At 41.0% G+C, this 27697-nt stretch overlaps 1 long non-coding RNA gene across 1 annotated transcript; it reads right to left on the bottom strand.

Moving 5' to 3' along the window:
- Nucleotides 1-1030: 1030 nt before the first annotated feature.
- Nucleotides 1031-8552, bottom strand: LOC125346932. Its single transcript, XR_007210064.1, has 4 exons — nucleotides 8490-8552; nucleotides 6450-6597; nucleotides 3171-3286; nucleotides 1031-1157 (listed from the first exon to the last, which is right to left on the bottom strand). It is a non-coding gene; the product is annotated as an uncharacterized LOC125346932 (long non-coding RNA).
- Nucleotides 8553-27697: the final 19145 nt, after the last annotated feature.

Genomic DNA, 27697 nt, shown 5'->3' with positions numbered 1-27697 from the left:
AAACACATGGACAGGTTCAGGAAGTTTAGAAAGTAAGGGGCTTCTAACAATTCTTCAAGAGTGCAACAGTTACATTGAGAAAGCCACGCTTGGGCTATACCTCTTGGTCACCCAGTTTGTATTCTGGTAAGGCACATTACAGTAGGTGGTCTAGGGCTTTCAGTTTACATCAGTCAAGCCTAACTGCTTCTAGTTTTTGAGAAACAAGCAAGAGGAGTCATTATTGGATGCTGTGTGTGTTTTTGACAATGACAACTTAAAAGCCAAATGGGGAGAGAAGATGGAATAGGAGCACACTTTACTTCAGAGTTCAGATGAGACATCTCTCTGTAGAACAACTCAGAAGAATTATGTTGATTTCTGAATTCCAAAAACCACAAAGAAAACTTTGACTTGATGTCTAAGTGAGCTAGACAGAGTGTGTGAGACCCCTCATCACTTGCCAGGAGGACAATAGCACAAACCATATTGGGGTCTTGTTTTTTTTTTTTTGCGCCAGTCCTGGGCCTTGGACTCAGGGCCTGAGCACTGTCCCTGGCTTCTTTTTGCTCAAGGCTAGCACTCTGCCACTTGAGCCACAGCACCACTTCTGGCCGTTTTCTATATATGTGGTGCTGAGGAATCGAACCCAGTGCTTCATGTATGTGAGGCAAGCACTCTTGCTACTAGGCAATATTCCCAGCCCTGGGGTCTTAAGTCCTAAGGCCAAGAATGTACCCAGAAACATATCCTCACAACAATAAAGATTTACTACATTTTGGAGATGTTAATCCCAACAACTGGAGCAGTTAGCAGTGAGAAAGGTGGCTCTCTACTTACACCATCTGAAATGTTAAGTATAGGGGCATCAGCAGTTACTTGGCTATGAAAGAATTCACGAAGAGTCGCAGGGCAAAGCAAAGGAAGTAGACGTTTATTCACTTTTTTCAAGAGAAGCAAGAAAACCAAAACTTACCTTGGGCAACGTGAGCCTGTATAGCTATTGCAGAAAGTGTAATCGCTGTCTTTTAAAGGTGAGCCTTGTAGAAGCTAGGTGGGGGCTGGCACGGGCATCAGACTTGCATGCTCACCAGGCGTTGGTTCCCATGGAAACATATAAAAATTTCTGGATACTAGATTTTTTTTTCAGCAAGGAACAAAGGTGTTTGTGACAGGTTCTGAAAAAGATAATCAAGTTAGACAGGAACCCGCACAAATGAAGTTCAGACTCAAAGAGCGGTTCCTTAGGCCCGTTTGTTAGTTTCACACCTACAAAATAACAGTTGTATCAGGTAAAAGTCCTGGATGGAGGAAGATAGATTTGCACAGCTTTTGCGGGCCATAAGGGAAAAGATTCAGGACACTCATTCAGTTGTTTTCAACCCATCTACCCTTACCTACTCTTACTGTGAGAGGGGACTGTAGGTATGGCATGCTAGATTGAAAGGCCCCTTTTCTTTCCCTCTTTCCCTCCCTCCCTCCCTTCTCTCTCTCTCTTTCTCCCTTCCTTCCTTCCTCCCTCTTTCTTTCTTGTCCTGAGGCTTGAACTCAGGGCTGGAAACTGTCCCTGAGCTTCTTTGGCTCAAGGCTATCATTCTATCACTTGAGCCACAGTGATACTTCTGGCCTTTTCTGTTTATGTGGTACTAAGGAATTGAACCTGGGGTTTCATGCATTCTAGGCAAGCACTCCACTACTAAGCCATATTCCCAGCCTAACATCCTCTTTTCTTTCATGTGGAAACAAACCTCAAGCATCATTTACATCTGAGAGCAAGAGCCCAATATCTAAGTGAGGACACATTGTTGTCGGAAAATCATAGGACATTCTAAAAATTCAACCAGTGTAATTAAAACCTAGTTACAGACTTGCATGCTTTGCAATTAGACACAACTTTTTTGTTGCCATATGTGAAAGAGCTTGCTCAACAAAGTTACAAATTGTCACTCAAAGGCCCAGATTGGCAATAACTTTTCTATCTACCAAGGCATACAATATTTAAACACAAAATAGTCTCTTCCTAGGCCAGAAACAGGCCACTGTTTAACTTACATACCACAAAGTGTAAGGGACAATTATGTGAAAACAACATCCAGTAAACCCAAGAAGCCCTGGCCCTAGTAGAAGCTGTGGCCATTGCCTATAAATGTGACAACTGTTCTTTGTCCGCACCACCACCAGTTGAAGACTTCTCCTCCGTGGAGACCAGCCTGCCAGTAAGGCAATTAAGTGGGCTGCCAAACGTAATACTCGGATACCACAAGTAGGTGTAGGTCAGTATGATCCTCATTACATGTAGCATGATGTGACATGAGCTACAGAATGAGGTAAAAAATTGGGACAATTCTACATGTAATTAGTGTTCTCATGAAATTATACTTTGGTCCAATGCACTAGTGCAACTTGTAATGAAATATCTAACCAAAAGAATGCAATATTGCCATGATTTATTTGCAGAATTCATCTGACCTGATAGTTCCAAGATGCCAAAGACACCAAGGAATAAAGCAGGCTATTCAAAATGGTTCCTCATTTGCTTGAAATAATCCCAAGACAGAAAGAAAACCTCTGAAGAAGAGAACATAATGCATACATAACATTATCTAGCAATGGACTTCTCTGAAAGGCAAAACACTACTGGAATCTTTACACGGAGTTACTGTGAGTTTCTATTTTTCCAGAAGTATTGAGCCCTGTCCCATCCAAACTAAAAGAAACAAACAAAAACATCAGGAATAACAAAAGTATTTCATGAGAGAGCTCATTCCCATTTATTTTATTTTTCATTCCCATTTGTTTACAAGCAATAAGTACCTACCTACAGTTTAGAGAGTGGGTCTTAATTATGAGAGAAGTTAAGGAACCAAGTAAATAAAATTGTAGGAATTAAGGAGAAACTTTATTGGCCATAGTAACACCAATTTGTGGAAGAACTAAAAACAATGAACCACACACAAGTGTACACACACACAGACACACACACACCATCTATGCCAGCAAACACCATAGACTGGGACAAGGCACTGTCAGTTGTTCTTCTCTATATAGAGTATATTTCCAGGAAGTGTGGCTAATGTTAGCCCCTTCAAAATAGCAGATGGGAAGTACTTTCCCTGACCTTTAAGTCTGAAACAAAAATAAAACAGTATGTACAAGAAATAATTTAAAAACTTACCACTATTCACACATACCCTTCCCCTCAGGCATGACAACTTGGCACAACCCTTCCTTGCTCAGGACAAGTGATCCAAAACTTCTGAAAATTGGGGAAACATTCTTTTTTCAGTGGCTTCTGGGTCCTCAGAAACTGCTCAAAGAGAAACAAAAAGGGTATCATGTGTGGCCCTTGGCCACAAACATCTATGAAGTTGCTGTAATCAAGCCAGGGATATTGGATTCTAAGAGGTGCCTGATCCAAGCAACTCCATCCAAACAGTACAAACAGTATACTCGTGTGAGAAAACTGTCATAAAACCAGGGTTTCCTTAGGAAAAGGCAAATGCCAGCCTTCTGTGACCTCCCTCAGAATGGAAGAATGACTCACTGGTCCATATTGCTTAAACATTGTCTTCTACAAGGCAGTCCTTAAAATTGCCTAGAAGAGATTTTTGTTTTGATAATTAAATGGTTTGTTTATAGACTGAACATGTAGAATTATGTGCAATTGCTAATATGTCCTCTTATATAGGTGTGTGTGTGTGTGTGTGTGTGTGTAAATGCATATATATTTGAGCATGGACTTGGTCTAGCAAGTCACTAATTTGTTTTGTCTAATAAGAATGTGGCAAAAGTCATGGAATAGCATTTCCAAAATTACACTGTAGAAGATTGTGGCTTATGTCCTATGGGCCAGCTCCATGGACTGCTCTTATCTTCTTCCTCTTCTATCTTCCTCCTTGTCTTCCTTCTCCCCTTTTCCTACCCCTTCCTCTTCCTCCTCTTCATTTTTCTGCTCTTCATCCTTTCTTCTTCATTTGCTTGTTTGTGGAGACAAGGTTTTGTTATGAGGCTTAACCTAACCTCAAAATGGAGATCTTTCTTCTAATCATATCTACCCAGGAGGCTGACATATTGCGATCCCAGTTCAAAGCCAGCCTGGGCAGGAAAGTCTTTATGGTTTCATCTCCAAAATATCCAACAAAAAGCAGAGCTGGAAGTGTGGCTCAAGGAGTAAAGCACCATCCAGGAAAGCATGTCAAACAAGTAACAGTAAAAACAAAAAGAAATTGTACTCAAGCCTGTTGACTTATTTATTATTATATCTAGGAGCAAAGTAAATGGGGGTTGATACCATTATGTTACTGAAGAGATGGAATCCATGTATGAAGACAGAGCAGAGAGAGAACAACAGGCAGGAGTACACAATGGTATGACATGCCAAAGTAATTTATTAAAAGAGTATCTGAGCCTGGCATAGGTGGGTCAGGCCTGTAATCCTAGCTACTTAGGAGAATGAGATCTCAAGACTGGGGTTCAAAGCCATCTCAGGCAAGAAAGCCCATGAGACTTATCTCCAATTAATGACAGAAACAGCAGGGAGTAGTGTTGTGACCCAAGTGGAAAAGCACTAGCTTTGTGCAAAAGAGCTCAGGGATAATGCCAAGGCCTTGAATTCAATCTCCAGGAAGAGAATGAGAGAGATGGATGGGTAAGGGGAGGAGAGAGAAGGGAGAGATAGAGGGATAGAGAGGGAGAGACAGAGGAAGAGGAAGAAAGAGGAGAGAGAAAAAGATGAAAAAAAAAGAAAAAGAAAAAGAAAAAACATCTCCAAGGTAGCATTATTGGAGGTAGAAGACAAAAGACAAAATAAATCAGAAATCAGTATAGGACACAGAACTAGAGATGACTTTTACAAAGATATCATCACAGCTCTCCTAGTCAGTCTCCTCCAAGCAATGGCATTGCTATACTCATCTCTGGTGCCTGTGCCTACATCCCATCCTGCTGTAATCACTTTTTTTTGCCAGTCCTGGGGCTTGAACTCAGGGCGTGAGCACTGTCCCTGGCTTTCTTTGCTCAAGGGTAGCACTCTGCCACTTGAGCCATAGCGCCACTTCCGGCTTTATCTACATATGTGGTGCTGAGGAATGGAACCCGGGGCCTAATGTATACAAGGCAAGCACTCTAGCCACAGGCCATATTCCCAGCCCCCATTATCTCCTTTGTACATTCTCTACTCTGTGGTTAGCCAGACTTAGAAATTACATAAAACTAACTAGATTTCATGTGAACCTAAGAATCATGAGTAGGAAAGACCATTTCTATTGAAAATGTAAAATAGATGAACATTAATGAATCTTTGGAAAGATTGGTAAACACAAGCCAATAGAAAAACAACAGCTAATATAGGAGGTTTCCATGTGTTGACTAGAAATACTGGTGAATTTCTTAATTTTTAAAATGATATAGTTAGATTACTCCAGAAGGATTATCAAATTGTCTTTCCACTCAAAGTGAATGACCGAAAACAGGATGGGATGCTCTCTTTCTCTCTCTCTTTTTGCGTATGTTGAATAAATGAATATATTGGAATAACTGGATCTAATATTGATGGATCAAGGGGAAAGTTGAGCAAATGGAAGAGCTTTTGTATTTTTCTCTTTAATGCCTTAGTTCTGCAATATTAGGTAAGTGTAAGAAAATCTCAGCTCAAAATGACAGTAATTCAACATTTTAATACCTCCCTAATAATGGCCAAAGTTTACAGTAAACCTTGCCACCCCCCCCCAAATAAACAACTCCACTGTAAATTCAAAATAATTTTGTATTTAAGATGATATTAACAGAAGACATTAGGTAAAAAAATTACAAAAATGATTTTACTTGGTCTCCATGAGAAAGGAAGTGGGGAAAGGAAATATTCAAATTAGGCTCTTTAGTCTTGGTGTTATCTCTACCTCGAGAAGCCATTCACATTCAATACTAATTCTTTTTTTTTTGCCAGTCCTGAGGCTTGAACTCAGGGCCCGGGCACTGTCTCTGAGATTCTTTTGCTCAAGGCTAGCACTCTACCACTTGAGCCACAACGCCACTTTGTTTTTCTGTTTATGTAGTACTAAGGAATCAAGCCTAGAGCTTCATGCGTTCTATGCAAACACTCTACCACTAAGCCACATTCCTTGATTCTCACCATACTAATGCTTATCAGAATCACTTTGATAAGATCTGTTACACAATTTAAAGATGTAGCAGTAATAGACTTAAAAAGAAGGCAATGTATTGCTAAATGCTGAATAGATACAGTTATGAGTAAGATGTTGCTGGTGACCAGCTTCACAGGGATCTGGAGACATATTGTAAATGTTCCCATGAGGCTGTGCTTTGCCTCAGAAAACAAACATGTTGTATACATTAGTTAGCCACATGGTATGGATGAAGAAAGTGGGATTCAAAGAGGTTAACTAATCCAGAGTTATTACTCCTAGGGTGTAAAAGCAGAAGGAGCTTGTTTGCCAAATGAAGGTACTTACTTGGTTAGCAGAAAGGCTGTATTGTGACCCAGAGCACCTAAGGCTCTTTCAATGAGTACGGGATCCTCAGTTGACTTAAGCAGGTAAAGGAGTTTTTTAATTCGCTCAGCACTTAGGACATCATTGTAGGAAGCTTTAGTTAAGTCTTCTGCATAAGAGAATAAATAAAAATCATTGGAAATCATTGAGTTAGTTTTTTTCTACTTTTCTGTCATTCAGGCGGCATGAACTCTGGACCTGGGCACTGTCCTTCAGCTCAAGGCTAGCACTCTACCACTTGAGCCACAGTGCCACTTCTGGTTTTCTGGTGGTTAATTGGAGATAAAAGTCTCATAGACTTTTCTGTCTTGGCTGACTTTGAACGTGATCCTCAGCTCTCAGCCTCTTTAGTAGCTAGAATTATAGGCCTGAGCCACTGAGGCCTGGCCCTATTTCTAATTTGTTTTTATTACCATTAATTTAATCCAAATCAGCATTAGAAGACACCTATGTCTGGGCCATCTCCCCAATTACTTGTACAGAAATATCTCTAACTCATAGATTTTATGTTTTCTGCTCTAGAGAAAGGCAGAAAAATTAAGCTTGTAAGGACAGTGTGTGTGTGTGTGTGTGTGTGTGTGTGTGTGTGTGTGTGCCAGTACTGGGGCTTGATCCAAGGGCCTGGGCCAAGTTCCTTAGTGTTTTCACTCAAGCTACCACTTGAGCCACAGCTCCACTTCTGGCTTTTTGCTAGTTAATTGGAAATAAGAACTTGGCTTGCCTGAACTTGGGTTGCCTTCTAATAGCAATTCTCAGATCTCAGCCTCTTGAGTAGCTAGGGTTACAAGCATAAGCTCAGCTAAATTATCATTAAAAATTGCAAACTTGTAATTATACATATTTTTTTCTTTGATATAAATGTAATTTTTAAAAGTAAAAGTCAGTTTTATAATCCACGAATGTCATTCTCAAGGGCTTGGAAGCCATCTCTCAAATGTAAAGATAAAGACCTAGGCTCAGATCTGTGGGATCTTAGCCTAGGTACCTGCTTCGGTGGTTTAACTATGTACTTATAAAGAGGTCTTAACTTTCCTCTGGATAAAGGCAATTAGCTAACATAAATGCCCCAATGGCCAGTGAATTTGAAGCCAGCAATTTATAACAAAAGGCACTGCCAAGTCCTCTTATGTAAAGCCAGTTTACCATTGAGTTATATATCTGCCAGGCTACCCAGAAGTGAGAATTTTTTTTTTTTTTTCGACATCCATTACCTGTGATGCTGGAGGCAAAATGGCTTAATGCTTATCCTCTCTGTAATAAAATTGTTTGGGTCTTTACATATCTGTCCCTTTGTGGAAGGCAGGTTTCTGGTTGGCTGATTTCAGTTTTACGTATTTTTCTAAGCTTCCTGAACCATCTGACTGGAAACATCTTGACCTGAAACATCCTTCAGAACGTTCAGGGAAGTGTTAGAATTCTGAATGTGGCAATCATTTGGGCAGATCTAGTGGACTTGTCCGCAGTGAGGGTTGTGTCTCTAACAGACAATGGTTCCAATTTGCAGCACACGGGGGCGCGCGTACACAGGTGTACACACACACACACACACACACACACACACACACACACGAGGGATGCTGGGACCTGGGAGGTTCAAGGTGTCTCCCCTTCTCAAGGCGGGGTAAACTGCAGGCAGAACTGCCCCTGTGGCACCCCTTCACCGCGCAGGTACACGCAGAATTTTCATCGTTGGCTCCATCCCGCCCGCCCCCCCTAACCCCAGTCCTCGGCATCCCTTAGGCAGTACAAAGGCACACATCAAGCTTTAAAGCGGGAGGCCATCAGAAGGCCTTTGAGAAGAAACGCAGTCCTCCGCTTTGACGCCGGAAGCAGGCACGCGCCTTTGGGGCGATCTTTTTGATGCCGAGAGGGGGCTCAGGACCGCACACTCGCTCAGGGGGCGATCGCCCTCTCCACCGGGGCTCCCAGCCCTGGTCCGGGAGGCCTCGGTGTCCGTCCGCGTCCACCTGCCGGGCAGCCCCCCACTCCCCCCCGGCTCACCTGCAGACCGCGAGGGGCGCAGCCGACGCCCCCAGCCGCCTCGCCGCGGGCCCCGCGTCAGCCAGTAGATGCAGTAGCAGACGCCGGCGCCGAGCACCAGGCCCGCCGCCACCCAGCCCGCGTCCCGCGCGCCGCCCATGCTGCTGCTCGCCGGGGCGCTGCGGGAGGCTGGGGGGCCCGACCTTGAAGTCCCCCGCGTGCGCAGGTCCAGCGCAGCCAGGAGACCTGACCTACAGAAAAGAAAGGGAGGGCTGAGCTCGGCCCAGAAGCCGCCGGGGTCAGAACGTGAGCCCTCCCACCAGGCCGGCCGAGTAACGGCAACTTCCGGGGGCTAGGTGGGAAGCTCGGAAGCTCGGATTGCGCCGCCGCAGGAAGACAGCTCCGCCCCCGCCCCGCCCACTGACACGCCCTCTCGTAGCTGAAGGTTTGCTCGGATTCTCCCTCTAGGGCTCGCCAGGCAACGCCTAGAGGCTGACAGTCTTCCCGAGGCCGCAGGAGTGTTGTCAGTAGGCAAAGTGCTGATATGCTCAGTCCAGCCTCTGCCCGTGGCTTCGCTACGCAATGCCACCCCCAGGCTCAGGAAGTACTTTAAGGACAACGACATTACTCAAGTGTAGGAGGTACTGGAGTCTCGTAGGTCGAGAGTGGGGAAGTAGAAGGACAGGAAACTGAGAAGGAAGAGAAGAGAGAAGAGCAACAGGAAAGGCGAAGTCCGAAGTCGGATCTGGGTGACCCCTAGAGTGTGGGCCTGAGACACAGATCCTCGAAGACCCAGAAGTGATGGTGCCTGGAGGGGGTGGTAAACCCCAGGGAGAAAAAGTATATACAGGCCAGGAACAGAACCCCAAACTCCAACTTTGAAGGTTTGGACAAGAGGAGAAAGAAGTGTCAGAGGGCCCGAAGAGGGAGGAGAACCAGAGTGTAGTAAGGTGAAGAGTGTTAGCTAGGTGCTGTTGCTTCACACCTACCATTCTAGCTACTCTGGGGACTGAGAGCGAAAGGATGGGGTTTGAGGGCAGCCCTGGTGGAAAACTTCGTGATAAGGAACTAGCAAGAAATAGGGCTTCCAAGTGGTGAAGCTACAGCCTAGCACTAGTGAGACCCTGAGCTCAAACCCTGCTAGCTCTCTCTCTCTCTCTCTCTCTCTCTCTCTCTCTCTCTCTCTCTCTCTCTCTCACACACACACACACACACAAGTCTTAAGCAGGTGGTAGTGGGCACTGATTGCCTGAGATATGGACCTGAAGGAATTCTGTGGGAAAGAAACCTCACACTCAGCATTGCCTTTGGAATATAATCTCCCAGTTAAAGAAGAGAGAAGAAGGACAATACACAGGTGACTTGTAGGCTTTCTAGGTTTTGGGGTAGAGGGCAGAGGAGTTTATGATAAAGAGTTTGAGAAGAACTTGCTAAGTCTGCTCTGGGCTACTTAATGTGCAGAACAGCAAGTTTAGGTCATGTATAGATGCCTTGACCACCTTCATTTTATAAAGCAATGGATCTGACACTGCCCACTTCAAAGTGACCCTGGAAATAGCAGGTCTGTTGCCCAGACCTGCTTTAGACAGCTCTGTGCCTTGAATAACGCGGGTTTAGCACAAGTTCTTATCTCCTACAGTGATTTCCATCCTCTATCTCTATCAGCTGTCTCTGTTTGGGCCTCCAGGATAGCTTTTGTGAACTACACAATCTTTTCCACTCTGTCTTAGTGTCACCTGACCTGTCATTTAATGAAAGGTAATATGTGACTTGATAGTTCTTATGTGTAATTAAAATTGGACCAAAAAGAACCTGTGTTGCCAATGGCCTATCAAGTGGCATTAGTAGTAGTTGGTGAAAGCATGCCAGTGAAATTTACGCAGCTTGTGGATATGTTGTAATGCAGTAAATTCTGGCACTATGGAAAGGAGTATTTCTTTATATTTTTCTGGCACAAGTTGTTCACCACATGGGGTGTGTGTGTGTGTGTGTGTGTGTGTGTGTGTGTGTGTTTGGTGGTGCTGCAGGTACAAGGAATGGGGGAAATAGGAGATCCCAGATGGGTCTATTAACTTTTCTATTCAATTGCAAGGATGATTTAGTAGCGCCCTTCTACTTTTTGGATGGCAATGTGAAATAGGAGTGCTTCAACCCCAAGCTTTTATCCCAAGGAGTCATTCACCCATCTGTTTCCATATTAGGAAGAAAACACTTTTTTGGGTCCTCACATACCCATTTAAACTCATTATTCACTCCCTCTAAGAGACTATTAAAGTGAATTTCATTCTGTCCAGTACCTCTTTTATCTATATGACTCAATTTCTCAGGACTTAAACTCTTCTAAAATCCATCTCTTAGGGCGGGGCATGTGACTCAAATGGTAGAGTGCTTGTCTAATAGGCCTTGATTTCAAACTCTAGTACTACCAAAAAATAAAAAAATAAAGATGAACTAGTTTGAAATCTATCTCCAGAAAATTTTGGGATAAAGTTCTTCATCAGATTTTCTCATATTTCTAGCCTCTTCTGAACTTCACATATGTGTCATAAGCACAACCTACTTTTTTCACTTACAGTACAATTTCCCTGCAAAGTTCTTCAGTTTTGAGATAGGTGCCGGTGTCTCATTCCTGTAATCCTAGCTACTCAGGAAGCTGTGGCTCACACCTGTAATCCTAACTATTTAGGAAGCTGAGATTTGAGGATTGCTGTTGGAAGCCTGTCCAGGCAGGAAAGTCCATGAGACTCTTATCTACAATAAATTGCTCAGAAAAAGCCAGAAGTTGTGCTGTGTGTGTCTCAAGTGGTAGGGTCCTATCCTTGAGCACAAAGAGACTCAGGGATATTGCTCAGGCCCTGAGTTCAAGCCCAAGGAGTGGGAAACAACAACAAGTTTTGCCTGGTTCACTAATCTTACTGAGTCTGTTGGCTGATTTAGAACTAGTCATTTTTAAATACTGCTTTTCCCCCCAATTCTTTCTTTCAGTGTGGGAATCATGAATATGCATTTAAAATCAACAACAAACCAAACAAACAAATTTTGTTCTACATAGCTCTTTTGCTATATTCCTGTTTTTGCTTTTGGGCGGAGGGGATCTTTTCCATTGACTGTCCTCAGTTTTACTAATTCTGTTTTATGCTATGGTCTGTTAAATAAATCCTAATTTCAGACAATACAGCCTAGAGTTTTCATTGATTATTAAAAAAAATACATTCCAGCAAGTAAATTGATCCATGTTTTCATCCATCTTATTACCTTTACTTAAAAAAATCATGTTAATTATTGCTATTTTAAAACTGTACTCCATACCTTAAATATATAGATTTTTATGCCAGTCTTTCTCTTTTTTTCATAATTGATTACTGATTGCTTTTCTTGTCTTTGAATGTATCAAGAGTGATTTATTTTGTTGCATATTGTCTAAAAAGAAGAGTAGACCATTCACAATTTCTTTCTTTACCCCCTAGCATTAGAATCTGAACTCAGACCCTTGAACTTGCTTCACTTGCTTACTTGATTTTTGCTCTGATCACTTGAGCCATGCTTCCACCTCTTTGCTATTTATTTTGGAAATAGAGTCTCAAGGATTTTTATGCCCAGCCTCACTTCAAACTTTCATCCTCCAGATCTCAGTCTTTTAAGTAGCTAGGATTACAGAGGTAAAACCTTGTCTCCTGGATTTCCTTTGTACAGAGTGAAGCACCAGTGATCTCTATCTGATCTGATCTGATCTGATCTGATCTCTATCTGAATTGATCTGAGTTGAGGCTGCACTGTAGGCATTTAGACTCAGTCCACATTTGGCTTGTCCCATTTCTTGGGCAAAGCTCTTCCTGGGTTTAAGATTGAGAAACTATTGGGACTTCAAGTATCCTCATTCTGGAAGACAGCAAGTGATTCAATTTTACCCTTCACAGTTTTTTTTTCTCTAGATTTTTAAGTTGTTGTTATTGTAACAATCATTAAGTTAATGCCCAGTTTTCATATGTTTTTGAGCTCAGCTATTTAGTTTTCTTCCCCAGCTCCAGCTTTGTGTTCTATCAAAAGTTGAGGGTTGGCTGGGGATATGGCCTAGTGGCAAGAGTGCTTGCCATGTATACATGAGGCCCTGGGTTCAATTCCCCAGCACCACATATACAGAAAACGGCCAGAAGCGGCGCTGTGGCTCAAGTGGCAGAGTGCTAGCCTTGAGCGGGAAGAAGCCAGGGACAGTGCTCAGGCCCTGAGTCCAAGCCCCAGGACTGGCCAAAAAATAAAAAGTAAATAAAATTAAAAAAAAAGTTGAGGGTTAGGTTGATTGTATATTTGAGACCGACTCTTCCTGCAGCTGTGACTCGCTCTACCTTTTAGGAGTCATTGCTCAGAGCCCCGCTTCCTGCCCTTCCTGAACACTTCCAGAATCCTACAGATGTCTTCTGGGAGAAAGTAGCCACATTTCAGGCCTCTCTCATTTCTAGTCTGTCATGTGAGCTCCACGTACCACCAAAAGCCAGCTCTTTCTCTGTCCACTGGTAGAGCTCCTCTCCTGGATCCAGCCCAGCCCTCGTTCCAGTACCAGAATTGGTAAATGTGTCCAGGGGACAGAGTTCTGTGGACTTACCAGATTTCTGCGGACCAGCCTCCCATCCTGAAATGTCATTTTCCAATACCAATTTTAAACCTGATTTTAAAGAAAACTGCTTTTTGGTTTGTTTGAGTTTTTTGCTTTTGTTTTTAGTAGGATCCTCAGACTCTAGTGTCTTTCCACATTCTCCTTAGAAGTGCAGTCTTGTGGAGATGATTTCACTCTTCAGTTTGTCTCAGATCTAGTGATGGGGTAGTTGTCCTGCTTGTCTCTCTATTACTACTTCCAAGCCATGTGTCTTTCCCCTTGTTCTGAAGCCTCAGATTTTTTAAAGTTTATAACATCAGATTGAGTATTATTATATATAAGCCTTTGTTTACTCTTTGTGTTTCATTGATAACTTCAGCACCTGGTTTACCACTTTCTTTTTTTTTTTTTTCATCTCTACTCCTACCATTCTTTGTGTTTTTATATCTACACAGGGAAGTTCCATTCATGCCCTTGACCTTTCTTCAAGCTATCTTTTCTCTGGCCCTTTGTAGTCTTCCATTCCTGCAGTCTTATTTCCATTTGTTTTATCCAAATTGCTGTGCCACCTCGCCATCTCCAACACCATTTCTTCATCCCCGTCCAACCTGCCAGCTCACTCACTCTAGAGCTACTCTATCACTTCTGCAACTTCACTGACAACCAGTATATCCATTTAACTGTTTCTGTACTCTTATATCTATAACCCTTTATCCACTGTTGATTCCTTTGCTCATCATTGGTGCAGGTACGTACTGCATACTAAGAATCCATAACATTTACTGGCTTAAAATAAAACCATTTTATTATTTCCTCTCACAATTATAGGAATCAACAGGTTGTTTTTGCTCAAGCTCTCTCCTGCACACTTGTATGTGCTTGGCTAGAGTTAAAGTCACTTCAGAAGCTTCTGCTATGATTTGGATGTGTTCCACCAAAGTGTAACAGAGTTGAGAGGTCCAAGTCTTTATAATGTGATTGGTTCATGAAGCCTCTGCCCTTGTAAATGGATTCACGCTGTTATTGCCAGAGTGAATTGGTTGTCTTCAGTGTGGGTTTCTGGTTGTAGGGGATGTTCATTCTCATTCTTTCTCTTGTGTGTGCCTTTTCACTAAGGGATACTTCAGCAAGAAGTACCTTACTGGATCTTGCCACATGACAGTGAACTCCCCAGCCTCCATAACTATAAGAAATGAAAGGAATATCTGTTCTTTATAAGATACCAGGTATCTGTGTAGCAGTATAGAAAAGAAGCTAATTTTCTTACTTACATGTACAGATTTTTCTCTCTTTACCTTGATCTTGTACATACAAGAACAATCCACTTTTTATTGGGATTGTGTTTTTGGAATTTATCTAAGCTTTTGTTTAAGATGATTGTTGTGATTTCAAAAGTGAGTCTGAAACTTGTGTAGTCAATCATCATGATTCTGTAACGGAACACCTCTTTCTTCGTGGTCCATGTGGTCAGCTTTGCAGCAAGCCAGTCTTTTCCATCATATGCCGTCAGAATGTAACTTCATTCTTGAAATCTAGATACCAGCATAGAAATAGGATATAAGCATAGAAATATAGGAAAGCCTTTATTAGACTGTGTAACCAAGTTTTTGATGCTATAGATCAAAGCCATAGCTTTTGGTATGCTAGACAAGTGTTTTACCAGTAAGCGACCTTACTGGCCCTGTTTTTCTATGTCAGCCCAAGCTGGTTTTGAACTGAGTGCTGTACTTGGATTATAGGCATGTGCCACTATCTCTAGTAAGTCCAGTATTTTTTGTTGTTGTTGTTGGTCATGGTCGTGGGACTTGAACTCTGAGCCTGCGCATGCGCTGACTTTGAACCGCCATCCTCAGATCTCAGCGTCCTAAATAGCTAGGAATTACAAGTGTGAGCCACCAGTGACTGACAAGTCCAATATTTTTTACATATTAGGTTTATATATGAAATAAATTAACCAAATGGTTGGATACTTAGAAACTTGGCAGTGAAATATTTACTCTATATAGGGATACTTTAGACATTTTCAGTTTAAAAAATTGAGTGTTGATACTCAAAGTTTACACTTGGAATTGTAGGAAAATTGAGAATCTTTATTGTCTTCTGACACTTCACCTTCATAATATTCATTATGTATTTCTATCAGAAGTTAGGATATCTCTTTTTATTCCAGTCCTGGGACTTGAAACCAGGGCCTGAGCATTGTCCCCGAGCTTGCTTTGCTTAAGGCTAGTACTCTACCACTTGAGCCACAGTGCCACTTCTGGACTTTTCTGTTTATGTGGTACCAAGGCATCTATCACTACATTCCCAGCCCATGGACAACACTTTTGAGATATGAGTACATAGATCCATTTATAAACACACATACACATATCTCAGGCTGGCTTGCAACTCATATTGGCTTCAGTTTCTATCAGTTTGGATTATGGACACGTGCTACCTAGCCCAGTATAAGGGACCTTTTGCATCTCAGTGGGACTATCTTAACCTTTGTCCATCTTCAGAGATATTTCAAGGCGAGCATTTTTACCACTATGCCATATTCCCAGCCCTCAGAGATATTTCTAAAAAGCGTTTGTGTATATATTTATAATTTCTCATATAGATACACAGACAGGCAGGCAGGCAGAAAGACAGAGTGAGAGAGCGAGAGAACGAGAGAGTGAGAGCGAAAGAGCGAGAGGGAGAATGAGTTCTGATCCTAGGGCTTTAACTCAGGGTTTCAGTGCTGTCCCTACATGTTTGTTGCTTCAAGCTCTACTACTTGAGCTACTGTTCCATGGCTGGCTTTTTTGGTAGTTAATTGGAGTTGAGTTTCACAGACTTTCCTACCTGGCTGGCTTTAGATCGCAGCCTCCTGAATAGCTAGGATTACAAGCACGAGCCACCAGCACCTGGTGGCATTTTTACTTTTAAGGAAGTTATTAAGATATGCAGATTTTTAAATAGTATATCCATATATATATATGGATATGTATATATATATTCCCTATGTTTTCTACTGGACAGTAGCCAACAAGACAAATTCTGTCCACAGGTACCAGAGATGAGCTACATATGATAACTATAATGTCCACAAAAAAATTAAGCAGGTGTACTTAGTGAGAAAAAGTGTTCTTAAAGGAAGGAGAACGGGGGGGCCAATCAATGTATCACATGAATATATGATAATATAATAACATACCCACTACTGTGTATAATTAATATATACAACTTAAAACAATGCAAGTGCTCTTCAAATTGTAATATCAGATTTCAGTTTGGTGTCCACTAAAGAGAAAAGCATTTGCAAACTAGGCCTTCCCAGCAGAGGGCAGACTTGTAGTACAAATCATGATTTGAAAGACAAAACTTGTTTCTTTTTTCTTTTCTTCCTTTTTTTTTTTTTTTCAAATTTTTATTATCAAACTGATGTACAGAGAGGTTACAGTTTCATACGTTAGGCATTGGATACATTTCTTGTACTGTTTGTTACCTTGTCCCTCATACCCCACTCCCTCCTCCCCCTTTCCCTCCCCCCCCCATGGGGTGTTCAGTTCACTTACACCAAACAGTTTTGCAAGTATTGCTTTTGTAGTTTTGTGTCTCTCGATTTTGGTATTCCCTTTCAGTTTCCTAGTTCTAATACCAGTATACACGGTTTCCAATATACTCAGATAAGATTACAGAGATAGTGTAGGTACAACCACAGGAAGGTGATACAAGAACATCATCAATAATAGAAGCTACAGATACACATGGGACGTTGAAAGTATTTACAACTGTGATATAACAATCGTTTCCATAACATGGAGTTCATTTCACTAAGCATCATCTTATGTGTTCATAAGGGTATAGCTATTGGGCTCTTGTGATCCTCTGCTATGACTTGCCTAAACCTGTACTAATTATTCCCAATAAGGGAGACGATAGAGTCCATGTTTCTTTGGGTCTGGCTCACTTCACTTAGTATAACTTTTTCCAAGTCCTTCTATTTCCTTACAAATGGGGCAATGTCATTCTTTCTGATAGAGGCATAAAATTCCATAGTGTACCACATTTTCCTGATCCATTCGTCTACTGAGGGGCATCTGGGTTGGTTCCAGATTCTCGCTATGACAAATTGTGCTGCGATGAACATTGTTGTGCTGGTGGCTTTACTGTGATTTTGTTTGTGGTCTTTTGGATAGATACCCAAAAGTGGGGCTGCTGGGTCATAGGGGAGTTCTATATTTAGCCTTCTGAGGAATCTCCATACTGCTTTCCAGAGTGGCTGAACCAGTTTACATTCCCACCAACAATGAAGTAGGGTTCTCTTTTGGCCACATCCCCTCCTTGTTTCTTTTTTCTTCTCTTTTTTTGTCTTTTGGCAGTCTTGGGGCTTGAACTCAGGGCCTGGGCACTGTTCCTGAGCCTCTCTGTGCCCAAGGCTGGCTAGCACTCTACCACTTGAGCCACAGAACCACTTCCGGCCTTTTCTGTGTATGTGATACTGAGGAATCAAATCCAGGGTTTCAGGCATGCTAGGCAAGCACTCTACCACTAAGCCACATCCCCAGCTTTTCCCGATTTTGTAATAAGATTTCATACTTTGTTTTAAGATTAAGTTGTTAATATGTACTTTAGGCTCTGCCTTTTTTGTATGGATTTAGTACTGGGATTAAACTCAGGGCTTCCAGCTTACTCTTGCAGGTGTTCTACCACTTTAAGCCATGCTTCAGCCCATTCTGCTTCAGAATGAATTTTGTACCGTCCCAGCCATGCCCCCCGCCCCATGCTTCTCTTAGATTATGATCCTGCTATCTTTGCCTCCTGCATAGCTGAGATTATAGGTATAAGCCACCATGCACAGCCTAGGTATTTCTTTTTAAAGGATTAATTGCTGTACCTAATTTGTTAGAGTTGCAAAAACTGGGCCCTAGGGCACATTCCTGAAGTACTATGAGGCCAGCAGGGGCAACATAGGGAAATGGATCCTATTTCAAAAGAAAATTAGTTTTCTTATCTTGGAAGATTGGATATATCAAGAAATCTACAGTTTCTGATACTCATTAGGCAGATCCCAACTTCCTTAAAATTCCCTGTAAGGCTGTAGTCCCAGACTTCTATGTGCATAGGAATTACCTTGGGGAAGCATGCCAGAATGCAGATTCCCAGGCTCCATTCTCAGAGACTGAGGTGATTCAAATGTAAATGTCCACAGGGTGCCAGAATAAGATGGAGTGGTGAGTATAGAAATCCAGGGTCCTAGTGCCAGATAGCAGCTGGGCTTTACATCAGTGTTGAAGGACTACACAGGATGCTGTTAGAGTATAAGAGATCAGCCTCTCTGTAGCTTCCAGGTAGGACCCACCCTGGCTGCCTTTTAGGCAATAGGCAGTTTTTCCAAATCCAGCTTGCAACTGTGGTGAGAACCACTGTGGTTCTGTGCAGCTCTGTACTCTTTGTTTGGGAGAAAAAGAAATCAATCTGCAAATGATGGAGCCATCCCTGAGAGCAGCTGGGATGAGGCCAGATCAAGAGGTAGAGCTGAAGAAGGATCTGATGTCTCAACTAAGACATTTTGCCATTGTCTTAAGAGGTGGATTCCCAACCTGCAGGCTGCACACTGAGAGGTCAGAGTTCTTGCAAGGTGATAAATTGTATTATTCAGGGTTCAATTAGGAGATGTCTCCCTTTCTCTTCCTTTTTCAGTTCTCCTCCCTCTTCTTTTTCTCCACATTTCTTTGCTTCTCTCTTGGTTTCCTTGCTTCCCTGCCTCCCTCCCTCCTCCTCTTCCTATTCTTTCTTTTTTTCCTACTTCTCTTTCTCCTCCCCCTCCTTCTACATCTTTCCAACTCCCTTCCTCCTTTCCTTCCCAAGGACATTGTGAAAACTGATAAAGTCCCCGTGCTTAGGTCTGCTGTCACCTGGCCCATAGAGATGGGAAGAACTGCTCCGCCTAACTCACAGAATGAGATATTTTATTCCCAAAAGAGAGGAGCAGGAGGAAGCCAGCAGGTGTAATTTCTAGGTAGAAGAACCTAAGAAGTTCCTAGGAGGTTTCCAGGTGGTTTCTGTAGGTTATGAGCTGTAAACCTTTGTCTGTATCTGAAATGGAGATTTAGTAATTCTGTATGTCTTTGAAGACTGGACAGAATAAAATAACACAACAGCAGGTTTCCCTAACCCACATATGCAACTTAAATATTAGTATTGATCCATTAAGTTATTTGTTTGCAACTTATATGTACTGAACTTCAATATTCCCAATAAATATAATCTGTGTGTGTTGTGCAGGACAACATATATGCAATTTGTGCAATCAAATTATATAAGAGTATAAGTACAGCCTGGGGCTGTGGCGTGCACTGATAATCCTAGGCTACTCAGGAGGCTGAAATCTGAGGATCAAGGTTCAAAGCCAGCTTGGGCAAGAAAGTCTATGAGACTTTTTTCTCCATTCAACCACCATAAAACCCAGATGTAGAGCTGTGGCTTAAAGTGGTAGAGCACTAACCTTCAAGAAAAGAGCTCAGGGAGATTGCCCTGAGTTCAGGCCGTAGGATCATCATCAACAACATAAAGAATATAAAATTTGATAAAATTTTGATAAAAACTTTGATAAAATTCAGTCACAATAAATTTTATTTTTTCATTGCAGGGTATTGAACCCAGGGCTTGAGAAATTTAAGTTCAGCACTTTCCCACTGAGCCACACCAGAGATCCAAAGCCATCTTTCTTAATAAATTTTGTGGTTGGGCCTGAGGGATTTTTTTTAGCTAGAATTTCCCCCTCATACTGAAGAGTAGAAACTACTTATGTAAAGCATCATAATTATGTCTTCAAATTTGTGCCAAGATTTTACTTTTCATGTGCAAAATACTATGCAATGACTCTATTGTGTCATTTCTGTTGGAATTTCATGAAGAGGCAGATATACTTTTTATTTGACTTTAGCAAACTATGTCCAATTACCACCATTGAATAAAAACGTAAAAAGTAGGTTTGCCTTAAATTCTCATATTGTTTGACTTTTTAATTGTTTGGGAAAGCAGAGACAGAACATGCTAATTCAGAAACACTGACTTGGTTTCCTTTGTTCTCTAGGCACTGTTATGTGGTATTCTTTTTACATATCCTGATGATCCACTAGATACTTAGAAGAAAAGCTCAAGTTTATCATTGAAAATGGTCCTGAAAGTGTTTTATGGTAAGTATTGTGTTAGTTTATGATAGGGAAACACTCTGAAGTCAAAATATTCACTCACAGTATCAAAATAACATCTTCCCAGTGGCTGTGTCCAATTTCAGATTATTAGTAATCCTTCTGTAGTTTGTTAGGTCCAAAAGACAAATATAGATAACATACATGCTCACTGGTTCTCAACTGTGAAATACTTGCTACTCTCACCAGTAACATGAGACCATAAGCCAGATTATTTTAAGTTGAGTAGTGGAGAAAGGAAGTACAACCTTCTTGAGGGACTCACCCAAGTCTTGGATGCATAGCATTAAAAAAAGGCCTCCTGGTGATTTGGATCTGCCTGCTTCTCTTAAGGGGACATGTCCTTTTTCTCTCCTCCTTTCTATGTCACCCAGAAGAACCACTGACTTAATTATCAAATTATTGTGAAATTAATTTTGACATCATTTTATGGTTTTGTTACTGGGATACATGCATTGAGCCATCAATGCAACCAAAAATTAGAAGATTATCTGAAACTTACATGGAACAACTTTTTGGGCTGGATGATCAGCTGGTAATTATTAGTTACTAAGCATGCTAAAATACATATCTTAAGTTTTGGTGGAAATTCTGAAGTAGATTTTAGATTTTATGGAAGGTCTGAAGTCAGATTATTTGAATAGGAGGTATCTAGGAAAAAAAGTGAACGAATAATATACATGTGCACATGCATACATGCAAACGCACGCACCCCCCTCCCCCCACATAGCCCTATCATCAGTAACTCCCCCAAATTTCCAGGAAGCTCATAGACCTTTTTTGTTCCTCATTCTTTTTTTTTCTTCTCTCTTTTCTTTCTTTCTTTTGAAAAACATTTCTTTTTGCCGGTCCTGTGGCTTGGACTCAGGGCCTGGGCACTGTCCCTGCCTTTTTTTTTGCTCAGGAATAGCACTCTACCTCTTGAGTCATAGCGCCACTTCCAGCCTTTTCTGTTTATGTGGTACTAAGGTATGGAACCCAGGGTTTTGTGCATTCTAGGCAAGCACTCTGCCTCTAAGCCACATTCCCAGCTTGTTTCTCCTCATTCTTAATGTTGACCTTTTCCTTTTCTGGGTTTCCTCGTTTCATGCAAGAAAACATCTCTTAGGAAAGCTTAAGGAAGGATGTTTTCCTCCTAATCTGATTCCCTGTGTGTTTAACCCTCCATTCTCTGCTGGCTGTCCTCACAGATGAGCATAAAGAGAATCATGCTCATAAAGAAGGGCCAAACCATTAATGAGACTGAACTTGAAAGCCAGACATGATTGTTCCTGAAAGGAGCTGCTTTTTGATCCTCTAACTAGGGCAAGGAAGGAGACAGACTTTTAGAACAAAGACTGTGAACATAAAAAGAAATTAAAATAGTAAAAATCCATTGGGAGAAAGGGAAAGAGAACAATACAAATCAATTATTGGGGACACTCTGTGATATTTGATGACCCCACGACAGAATTGGGGTGGCTGGTGAAGCCAAGCCATGAAAATTGCAATTAAAGGCATGTTCAAATAGGTGCCAAGAGCAGGGGACAATTCAAAGTATCCATTTACAAGGATGGATTGAGTTCTGCTGTTTACTAATCCAGAAAGAGAGGGGCAAGATGCTTTTACCCAGCCCAGGATGACCTGGAGGCACAGCTATGCTGGGAGAACCCACATGTCAGGTCCTAGTTGATCTGAATCATAGTGTGTAGATAAATGACCTTACTTTATCGACCACAGAGCTACAATCTACTGAAGAATGCATATATCTTGGAGATGTTTTGGGAATAACCTTAGGGGCTAAACAGGAGGCCCAGAGACATGCTTTGGGGCCCTCCTTATCTCTTTAATTCTAGAATAGTTTTGCATTTTATGTAATTTTTCTTGAAAAAAAAGCCAAAAAACATTGAAAACCATTGTTGAAATATATTAAAAGTTTTAGAAACCACATCCTAGAGTAAGAATCCTCCTTCTCAATAGGATGACAGAACTCTTAGAAGTCATAAAATCAGGTTGTATCCAGGGGAAATCCTTAGGGACTCCTTGAATCACTGCACAGAGTTCCAAGAGACATCTAGCAACTTCAAGGGTTGTTAGTAAAGAATTAACTTTGCTATGTTGAAAGGACAAAAGATAAAATGGTGGAAATGGATCTGAACTGTGGAAGTATAGAAAAGAAACCTACTTCACAAGTTAGCAAAACTATAGAAATGACTTAGGAATTTGAAACTGCAATTATGAAACTATTTTTAAGGTCCAACTTGAAAATGTGAACCTCTAGGTATGTTCTTGGGTTGCTTAGTTGGAAGGCTCAACCCAGACTGAATCTGGATCAATTCACTTCTCTTTCATTTTCAGAGAGAAAAATCACATTTTTAAAAAACTCATGGCCTTGTGCTTGTTTGGCAGGTGCTCTATTACTGAGGATTTTTTTGTTGATCATTTGTTTTGTTTTAAATAAAGAAATAAGGCATTCAAATCATCAGTATATATGATAAGTTTTATATATATAGGAATATGTATGATATGTATCAGCATGTATATGATATTCCAAAACATAGCAGTTTTTGTTTCTAGAGCAACTTTTCACATCTTTAAAAGGATGCTTCAAGCTGAGCAGCAGTAGCTCACACTTGTAATCCTAGTTACTCAGGAGGCCAAGATCTGAGGATATTAAGTTGAAGCCAGTCAGGGCAGGAAAGTCGATTAGGCTTTTATCTCCAATAAACTACTCATAAAAAGCCAGAAGTGGAGCTGTGGTTCAAGTGGTAGAGTGCTAGCCTTGAGCACAAAGAAGCTCAGGGGCGGTACCGAGGTCCTGAATTCAAGCTCCAGGTCACTCTCTCTCTCTCTCTCTCTCTCTCTCTCTCTCTTTCTCTCTGTGTATGTGTGTGTGTGTATGCGCATGCACTCACTCATGTGTGGATGGTTTGCAGATGTCATAGAATTACACTTCACAGTCCTACAAAGTGAGGTTTGCCTATATATGACCATCATAAAGTATAAATACTTATCCTTTTAGAAAAGCAGATAAAGGAAAATGTGAGTAAGCCAAATAGGAATTACTGTCATAATTGTAGCGACAATGACAGCTTAATTGTAGGTTCCAACATGAAAGAATCAACCACTATAAGAAGGAATCTAACTTCATAGGCTTGGTTTTCATTTCTTAGGAAATGAAATCTCCTTAGGTAATAAACTTACTAGTTACAAGTAATGACCTATGAAACATTTAAAAATCCTTTTATTATGGAAAAGTTGAAATGTAACACAAAAAGTAAGAGAGAAAACCACAATTATCTCTTTCCATCTATCTGAAACAACAATTGATATTTGTCCCTGCTGTTAATTAATCTCCCCTTTTACCTTTTTAGCTGAGGTATTAAAAATAAAATCCAAGATATTACATTATTTTCCTAATAAATACTTAAGCATGCATCTGTGACAGGAAGTAATGTTTTTAGAGAATAAGTTCAGTGCCAAGGGCCGAGCAAGATGGTGACTGAATAAGAGCCTCTGGGGGTTGGCCCCTCACAGGCCTACCAAGTGGAACAGCTGTTCACACTTGAAACTACCTTCCCAAAGCTAGGCAAACTGGGGAGAGATCATAGTGCCTGCTTCTAGAATAGTGAAATGAGAAAGGTACTGAGGAAGGGAGGAAGAGAAGAAGAGAACAGTTGCCCAAATCACCGCTCTCCTGCAATCAGCCCAGTATTCAGAAATATATCTCTCAGGGGAGGGAAGGAGGAGGATGAGAGACACAGAGACAGAGACAGACAGAGTTTAAGTCGGCCTCAGGCTTGAGACCACATAATTAGGTCTGCCACAGTGAAAGCCATTGTTGTGCTTGTTTTGGCATGTGGTGGGCTCAAGTGTGTCAGCTCTGTGGTTCTGGTGGCCCCAGGTTTGATACAGGAATTTGTCCAGATGGTGTGTCTGCCCATAGTTGGACAGCCTGCCTGGCTGAAGGCTGGTAACCATGAATGAGGCATCTAGGCCTTCCTTAGCCAAGAAGAGTCTTATGGGGACAAACCACTCTCTTTGGTTACTTCCTTGGTGTTTTGGGTTTTATTTTTGCGCAACATAGCAGCAATGTATTTTGGACTCTATTCCAGGCTTAGTTTGCTCTCTATAATGGCACCAACAGGACTCCTAGTGCATTCACATCTGGGCACCATTCAAGAATGAAATAACAGAATTGAGTGCACACAGAAAATAATCAGTCCACTTAGGATTTCTAGAAAGACAGGTGAAACAAAGCCAGTCTGTAATAAATGCTTAACCCTTCAATACCCAGAGAATACAAACATCAAGAACTTCTAGGAAACCATGAAATGACCAAGTAAAATTCTGGAAATGGATAAGATAGAAATCAGAATGGAGAACTCTTAGAGATTTTTTTTTTGGCCAGTCCTGGGCCTTGGACTCAGGGCCTGAGCACTGTCCCTGGCTTCTTCCCGCTCAAGGCTAGCACTCTGCCACTTGAGCCACAGCGCCGCTTCTGGCCGTTTTCTGTATATGTGGTGCTGGGGAATCGAACCTAGGGCCTCGTGTATCCGAGGCAGGCACTCTAGCCACTAGGCTATATCCCCAGCCCTCTTAGAGATTTTTTTTAATTCTTAGAGATGTTTTAAGATAATTGTTTTAAGAAAGCATAGTGAGCAGCAAGAAAGCAATGTTTCAATACTGAGAGAGAAAAACTTAACCAAGAGTTGGAGGCAGTTATAGAAAACAAAGTCTTAAAAGTCAGTAATTATCAAAATCTTCATTCTACCTAAAGTGATTTAAAGATTCAGTGCATTCCCTATGGATAAACCAATCATACTCTTCACAGAAGAAGAAAAAAAATCCTAAAATTTGAATGGAGTCATAGAAAACCCTAGGGAGGCATTTTGAGCAAAGAGGAACAAAGCAGGGATCATTAGGGAACGTGACTTCAAAGTATACTACAAAGCTGTAGTAACCAAGCAAGTAAGTAAGCATCATGATATTCACAAGAAAACAGACATATAGACCAATAAAATAGAATTAGAGTGGCTAGAATCTGTAGCCAACTGATTTCAACGAAAGTACTCAGAACATGCACTGGAGAAAGTAAATGGTCCTGGGAAATTTTTATATTCACATGCAGAAATATGAAACCAGGCCATTGTCTCTCACCAGTTACAAAACTCAACTCAAATATGAAGTCAACTTAAATATGGAGTTATGAAACTACCAGCAGAGAACATGATAAATTCTTCAAGATGTTGATATGGGAAGGGTATTTTTGGACAAAACCCCAAGAAATAAAAACAAGAATAGATAAATAAGATTACATTAAATTAAAATGTTTGGGCAGAACAAAGGAAACAATTGTCGGAATACAAAGACAATCTACAGAATGGGAGAAAATATTTACAAACTGTAATCTTACAAAGCTAGAAGAAAGGACATTGAAGATTGCCATCATCATAAAGAAATGACAAATGAGGATATATGTATATTGAGGTATGCATATAAAGATAACCAATTAAGCATATAACACACTAGTTAATGAGTGTATATATGTCAAAAAATGGACATCATTAATATATATGATTTCATCTTTATGTATCACCCAAGAATTACAAATCAAAGAGTTGGGGTCATTGTTTTGTTTAAGTAGAAATGATTTCTGAATATAATCTGGCTCCAATTATATTAATATATTTCATATTTTTATTTCCCAAATTATCTCAAATGTTTTTTTTTTACATATAACTCTATCCAAATTAGAATTCATAGACAAACAATAATAATAATGAAGAAGAAGAAGAAGAAGAAGAAGATGAAGAAGAAGAAGAAGAAGAAGAAGAAGAAGAAGAAGAAGAAGAAGAAGAAAGAGGAGGAGGAGGAGGAGAGGAGGAGGAGGAGGAGGAGGAGGAGGAGGAGGAGGAGGAGGAGGAGGAGGAGAAGAAGAAGAAGAAGAAGAAGAAGAAGAAGAAGAAGAAGAAGAAGAAGAAGAAGAAGAAGAAGAAAACAAATACAGCCTCCCCTTTAATTAAATCATTCTTTTCAGCTATTCATCTAGTCAACAAAATTTTATATCTATTAGAGCAGGCTTTGTGCTGCTGAGAATAACAAAGATAAAAAGGCCAGATACAATGCAGACTACATGGAGCCTGAAGTTGCAGAGCAATGGGTTTCATGCCAGAATCAGCAAAAATTATTTGGCCTTTGAGTGGTGTTTACTAAACACACCTTTCTCCAGCCCCTCACTCTCTACCTGCTGAGCTATAGCATTAGCCTCCTTTTGCTGACCCTGAAATGGCCATTTGGGGGTCAGTTGTTTGTTTGTTTGTTCCCCAAATTTGACTCCACAGGCAACACAAAATTTGTAAGTATCTACCACAGTGTGGGACATCAGGTGCCTAGGCAGAGAACTTCCTGTTTCTGTCTTTGCCTCTTAACCTACCTCCTTAATGACCACTCTTCTATTTACAAAGCAGATAAAGGAAGTGTTTAGAATAAGAAGGAATTCCATGAAGGAAACTTACCTTATGCAAATTGCACATTTAGCTTATATAGGTCACTAAATAAAATTGATGTAGTGAGCTGAACATGTATGCATTCAATAAATTAAAGATTCTGCAGATATATAAAACGAAGACATAGCTTTATAGAATTGGGAATATAAAAATGTAAGAGGTCCATATAATAAAAATGTATTATTATTGTGATTATGTATTTGTTATTTTTTACTTTATTCTTTCCTCTTTATCTCTTTGCTTTTGTAGTGGGAAGCAGTGGGAATAAGGAAAAAGAAGTTGATTTTTAGTGACTAAAAAGCATATGGATTTGAGTTTTCTTTGTTTAACCTGATGGTACAGCCAGGCCAAGGCTATGTTGTTCTTCCTCTTGGCTCCATCAGAGCTCTTAGTGTGGGGACACTTCTTCTCATTTTTCCCCAAACATGGAAGATAGAAATGCAGGGGCTGGGAATATGGCCTAGTGGCAAGAGTGTTTGCCTTGTATACATGAAGCCCTGGGTTCGATTCTCCAGCACCACATATATAGAAAATGGCCAGAAGTGGCGCTGTGGCTCAAGTGGCAGAGTGAGCAAAAAGAAGCCCGGGACAGTGCTCAGGCCCTGAGTTCAAGGCCCAGGACTGGCAAAAAAAAAAAAAAAAAAAGAAGAAGATAGAAATGCAGGGTGGTGAAATGAAGAGATCCCAGAGAGATGAAGGAAGTGGGATAAAGGTGACAAAGAAACAGAAATGGGAGGGAGGGAAATGGAATCATGGAGGAATGGGACTTTACTACCTTTGTTTAATGAAGACATTAAGTGCCTATGAAAAGTGCCATTTTTCCAAGAATGCATTTGGTGTGAACAATTAGGTGACATGATTAGAATCAGAGTATTGGGGCATCATGAGTAGTGCTTTCTCCACGTAAGTCACAGTAACATCCAGAATGCCCATCAGTAATGCCATCAGTAATAAAGTTTTTAA

The sequence above is a fragment of the Perognathus longimembris genome, chromosome 2 (assembly GCF_023159225.1).
Source record: "Perognathus longimembris pacificus isolate PPM17 chromosome 2, ASM2315922v1, whole genome shotgun sequence".
In the NCBI taxonomy this organism is placed as follows: Eukaryota; Metazoa; Chordata; class Mammalia; order Rodentia; family Heteromyidae; genus Perognathus; species Perognathus longimembris.
Note: the sequence above shows the minus strand (reverse complement) of the source record. Positions and strands in the feature narration are given on the sequence as shown.